Consider the following 6,458-nt stretch of genomic DNA (forward strand, 5'->3'; position numbering starts at 1 on the left):
CCCTACATGTATTACAAGATAGACTGTAACTTGCTTGAATTCAAGTAAATGACTTCTGACCCTGGCAATCCTCTCATGGTATTGGTGTACAAGCAGAAATGAGGCTGAAGAATGGCGGCGCTTCTAACTCTCTTGTAAACCTGTACTTGTTTCTTCCACCCTTTTGCATAGGAGAATAATCTCCATTGTGGACCATCGCTTGACATTCTTCTTTTTAAAAAGATAAGTATAGTACTAAATTGGGAAGAATAATATTTAGACATTTGTGAGGGGCTCTCAAACAGTTAAGAAAAAGCAACTAGGAAATGGCATTTTGATTAACATTACCCCCTCATGGATCACTGCCTTGTCGTGGCGAGGGGGCTTGCGTGGTTTGATGAAGCTGTGGGCTATGCCGTGAAGGGCCACCCAAGATGGACAGGCCACAGCAAAGAACTCAGAGCAAGACAGTATCAAAAGGCTAAAAGATATGACGCCGGAAGATGAGCCCCTCAGGTCGGAAGGTATCCAATATGCTACTGGGGAAGAGCAGAGGGCAAGTACAAGTAACCCCAGAAAGAGTGAAGCGGCTGGGCCAAAACCGAAAGGACGCTCAGTTGTGGATGTGTCTGATGGTGAAAGGAAAGTCCGATGCTGCAAAGAACAGTACTGCATAGGAACCTGGAATGTAAGATCTATGAATCAAGGTAAGCTTGACATGGTCAAAAATGAGATGGCAAGACTGAACATCGATATCTTAGGAATCAGTGAACTAAAGTGGACAGGAATGGGCGAATTTAACTCAGAAGACCATTATATCTACTACTGTGGCCAGGAATCCCGTAGAAAAAATGGTGTGGCCTTTATAGTCAACAAGAGAGTGCAAAAGTCAGTACTGGGATACAATCTCAAAAATGACAGAATGATTCCAAGGCAAACCATTCAACATCACAGTAATCCAAGTCTATGCCCCAACCACTGATGCAGAAGAGGCTGAAGTGGACCGGTTCTATGAAGACCTACAACACCTCCTAGAACTAACACCAAAAAATGATGTCCTCATCATCATAGGGGACTGGAATGCTAAAGTAGGAAGTCAAAAGGTAACCGGAATAACAGACAAGTTTGGCCTTGGAAAGCAAAATGAAGCAGGGCAAAGGTTAACAGAGTTTTGTCAAGAGAACACACTGGTCATAGCGAACACCCTTTTCCAACAACCTAAGAGGCGACTCTACACATGGACATCACCAGATGGGCAACACCGAAATCAGATTGACTATATAATTTGCAGTCAAAGATGGAGAAGCTCTATCCAGTCAGTAAAAACAAGACCTGGAGCTGACTGTGGTTCAGATCATGAGCTACTCATTGCAAAATTCAGACTTAAACTGAAGAAAATTGGGAAAACCACGAGGCCATTCAGGTTTGACCTAGATCGCATCCCTGATGAATATACAGTAGAGGTGAAGAATAGATTCAAGGGTCTGGATTTGATAGATAGAGTGCCTGAAGAACTATGGACGGAGGTTCGTGACATTGTACAGGAGGCAGCAATCACCACCATACCAAAGAAAAAGAAATGCAAGAAAGCAAAATGGCTTTCTGATGAGGCTTTACAAATAGCAGAGGAAAGAAGGAAAGCGAAAGGCAAAGGCGAAAAGGAAAGATTTACCCAACTGAACGCAGATTTCCAGAGAACAGCAAGGAGAGATAAGGAGGCCTTCCTGAATGAACAGTGCAAAGTAATAGAAGAAAACAATAGAATGGGAAGGACTAGAGATCTCTTCAAGAAAATTGGAGAAATCAAGGGAGCGTTCCATGCAAAGCTGGCCATGATAAAGGACAAAAACGGTAGGGACCTAACAGAAGCAGAAGAGATTAGGAAAAGATGGCAAGAATACACAGAAGAACTATACAAGAAAGACCTCGATGTCCTTGACAACCACGACGGTATAATCACTGACCTCGAGCCAGACATCCTGGAATGTGAAGTTAAATGGGCCTTAGAAAGCATTACTAACAACAAAGCTAGTGGAGGTGATGGTATCCCAGCTGAGCTATTCAAAGTCTTAGAAGAGGATGCTGTTAAAGTTCTGCACTCCATTTGCCAGCAAATTTGGAAAACGCAACAGTGGCCACAGGATTGGAAAAGATCAGTATACATTCCAATCCCAAAGAAGGGCAATGCCAAGGAATGTTCAAACTATCGCACAATTGCACTCATATCACACGCTAGCAAGGTCATGCTCAAGATCCTACAAGCTAGGCTTCAACAGTACGTGGATAGAGAACTACCAGAAGTACAAGCTGGGTTTCGAAGAGGTAGAGGAACGAGAGATCATATTGCCAACATTCGCTGGATTATGGAGAAAGCAAGAGAGTACCAGAAAAATATCTACTTCTGCTTCATTGACTATGCTAAAGCCTTTGACTGTGTGGATCACAACAAACTATGGCAGGTCCTTAAAGAGATGGGAGTACCAGACCACCTCACATGTCTCTTGAGAAACCTGTATAAGGGCCAAGAAGCGACAGTTAGAACCGGATACGGAACAACTGATTGGTTCAGCATAGGAAAAGGAGTACGACAAGGATGTATACTGTCACCTTGCTTATTTAATATATATGCAGAGTACATCATGCGAAATGCTGGCCTGGATGAATCACAAGCGGGAATTAAGATTGCTGGGGAAAAGATCAACAACCTCAGATATGCAGATGATACCACTCTAATGGCTGAAAGTGAAAAGGATCTAAAGAGCCTCTTGCTCAGAGTAAAAGAGGAGAGCGCAAAAGTGGGCTTGAAGCTCAACATCAAAAAAACTAAGATCATGGCATCCGGCCCCATCACTCCTTGGCAAATAGAAGGGGAAGTCGTGGAAGTAGTGACAGACTTCACGTTCCTGGGATCCCAGATCACCGCAGACTGTGACTGCAGCCATGAAATTAAAAGACGCCTGCTCCTTGGGAGGAAAGCGATGGCGAACCTAAACAGCATGATAAAAAGTAGAGACATCACCCTGCCAACAAAAGTCCGCATGGTCAAAGCAATGGTATTCCCAGTAGTCATGTATGGCTGCGAGAGCTGGACTATAAGGAAGGCCGAGCGCCGAAGAATAGATTCTTTTGAACTATGGTGCTGGAGAAGACTCTTGAGAGTCCCTTGGACTGCAAGAAGAACAAATCAGTCAATCCTCAAAGAAATCAACCCTGACTGTTCCCTGGAAGGCCAGATAATGAAACTGAAGCTCAAATACTTTGGCCACCAAATGAGAAGGGAGCACTCACTGGAGAAGACCCTGATGCTGGGAAAGATTGAAGGTCAAAGAAGACGGGGACGGCAAAGGATGAGATGGTTAGACAGTGTCATCGATGCAATGAACATGAAACTGAGCAAACTTCAGAGGACGGCGGAAGACAGGAGGGCCTGGCGGGAGCTGGTCCATGGGGTCGCGAAGAGTCGGACTCGACTGTGCGAGTGAACAACAACAACAAATTTAATAAAACCCTAAATAATAATACCCCAAATCTGGCTTACAGTGATTCTCTACTTAGTGCATCAACTAAAATTAGCCTCAAGCAATGTTTTAAAAAGGACTATGCTTTTTCTTTCAGCTTTTTAAGAACTTGTGTGTTCAGCTTGGTGTCAGACACATATGATCATCTGATTAACCACTGGCTCTTGTATTTGCAGTGGGATGACTTCCACGTACTTCATCCCAGAAATCTTAGAATTCCCAGAATGCTCGAGGTGCAACCTGATACTAACCATACCACACACCTTATGAATTCAGCAGAGCAATAGGGATACTAGATCACCATGCCCCAAATGTTTCATTTTTTTAAAAACATCCATCCTAACAAATAGTTCTGAAGAACTCAAAAGCTTGCAAAGTGCACTGTGTTGTGTTGGAGAACAAAGTTCGAGTCCAGTGGCACCTTTAAGACCAACAAAGTTTTATTCAAGGTATAAGCTTTCGGGTGCATGCACAAATCTTCAGATACGCACACCTGAATCTGTGTTTCTTTGGTTGGTTTAATACAAAAAGTATTACAATGCTCTCACTTTTGGATTTGCTAGTGCTCATTACTTGTTGCCAGGTTTGAATAAACATTATTAATAAAAGCATGGTTCATATCAAGATTTTCCAGTAGTGACATTCAGCTATGGAATATTTTTACACACGCATGTTCCCATAAGTCTGATGGGAACTAAACACAGAGAAAATCACAAGGTACAGCTTTTCTTGGGCTGCTAACCTATAAGACAGAATCACATTTAATACTCTCTGCTTGTAAAAAAAAAAAAAAATCTCCCAATGCATAACAAACTTCCTCCCCAACATGGTATGACTTTACATGGGGAAAATATGCAACTTCCGCATCTGAATTTGAAATGGTACAGCTCAGCAGCAGACCCATCACATGATCATGCAGCCTGGATCTCAGCCATGACAGGTCAAAGACCTCATGTACAACTTTCATATTCTCTCACATCATCTGAAGCAGAATGCTGCTGAGAGAAGTTGGTTCAGTGGCAAGCTGCTTCAAACAGCCAAGTTATGAGAAATTATGTGATGCACAATTATGTCATTTATATGCCATCTTTCTTCTCAATGGGGATCCAAAGTGCCTCATGTAATTATCCCCTCCTCCATTCTGTCCTCATCATAACAACCCTGTGAGGTGGGTCAGTCTAAGAGTGTTCGCCTAGCCTAAGGTCACCCAGGGAGCCTCCATGGCAGAGTGGGGATTCAGACCTGGGTCATCCAGGTCCTACCTGGATACCCTACCCACTACATCATGTTAGGTTAAAATTAGACCTTACTCCCATTCAGAACTAAACTGGATATTTTATTAAAGCATTTAGACTCTGCCTTTCCTTGTGGATCAAGGCAGCTTGTTCTGCCCTTGATTGCAAATCCAGTTAAACTTAGCTTAGGAATTTCTTCCAGTCATTAAGGTACTGGTGTTATCCTTTAATGACAGCAAGTAGAAGTGTACCTTTTTATAAAATACTGGCAGAATGTTCTAAGGATCACTCTAATATTCTCCCATAATAACTGTGAACAGTTACCCAATTTGATAAGTGCTTGGTCTACCCCCAAAAACAGTATTTTCTCAACACTAATAAAGAAATATTTTAATGGTTATACTCTAAGACATTGATTCTGGAAATCACATGGATATATAATATTTGCAGTATAATTACCGAAGATAGCAGGCTATTACCTACAAAAGCTATAATCACTACTAAAAGGTGTCCTTATACACATCTATTGCCACATGACAATATTTTGTTTGGTTTTATCAACAGCTGCATTAATCACAAATCTTGCATCAATACTCAAAACATCTAAAGACAACTAGTTCAGAATTTCTACAAGACATTGCAGTGTAACATGACAGGGCTTACACTGATTGGCTGCCAGCTGTTAACTCTATCTATTAACTGCTTTACAACCTTGTGAAGTTTTTGTTGGAATGCTGCAGTTACCCAGAAAAGCAAATCCAATGTAACAGAACTTGCACAAGAGATCTTAGATGTTGCATTCAACACAAATATTTATTATTTATTTATTCCCCACCTTTCTCCCCCATGGGGACCCAAAACAGTTTACATCATTCTCCTCTCCTCTGCTTTATCCAGACAACAACCCTGTAAGGTAGGTTAGGCTAAGAGTATGTGACTGGCCCAAGATCACCCAGCAAGCTTCCATGGCAGAGTGGGGATCTGAGCCTGGGCTTCCCGGATCCTAGCTGCACACTTCAACCATTACACCACACTGGCTCTCATAAGTAACAGTTTAAAAAAAATAATGACACCATGCTTGTTACAAGCCTATTTGTGTATTTAAAATCAAGTACGAAAAAAACGAACAACCAGAACAGCAGCAGCTTGTTTCTTCTTCTGAATTTGGAAGTGAGCAGAAGCATATTATCTTGTATTCACACACAATATAATTCCTAGACAGATGAATTTGTTTTTAACATTCCAATAACACTAAGACATATGGTAAGCCCCATTTACCATTAACACACTGGGATGCTTTCTAGATTGTAAAACTAAGGTGTTTTATAACCCTTCAACAAATCTTTGGCTGAATAACTAACTGCTCGCGGACCTACTATACATATGCTTTGTTTTGCTTACGTTTTAGACACAAACCGCTCTATAAGACATCTCGCAAGCTAGAAAAAACAACACCACAGATTTTAAGACCAGAACACCGTCCGGGGAGTAATTTGGGATCCGGAAGGTGCTCGGAGAATCATCGCTGGCAAACACAGAAGCAAAAAAGGAAGCTTCCACAGGGCGCAGCTCTCGTTTCGGGGCTTTGGTCACCGAGTGATCAGGAGAGGAGAAAAGTAAACATTCCCGTCCTTCGGCCACTACGCGGGGCCGCTCACCAGGCAAGCGGTGCTTTAAACCCAGCCAGCCCCGGCCATTCAAGCGGCGGTGAGGAGGAGGAGGAGGA

At 42.4% G+C, this 6,458-nt stretch overlaps 1 protein-coding gene across 1 annotated transcript in view; it reads right to left on the minus strand.

Moving 5' to 3' along the window:
* FCHO2 (FCH domain only 2) overlaps positions 1-6,458 on the minus strand; it is a 106,353-nt gene that overhangs the window by 99,521 nt on the left and 374 nt on the right. The window lies entirely within an intron of this gene.

This window comes from Gekko japonicus, unplaced genomic scaffold (assembly GCF_001447785.1).
Source record: "Gekko japonicus isolate JY-2015 unplaced genomic scaffold, Gekko_japonicus_V1.1 scaffold318, whole genome shotgun sequence".
Classification (NCBI taxonomy): Eukaryota; Metazoa; Chordata; class Lepidosauria; order Squamata; family Gekkonidae; genus Gekko; species Gekko japonicus.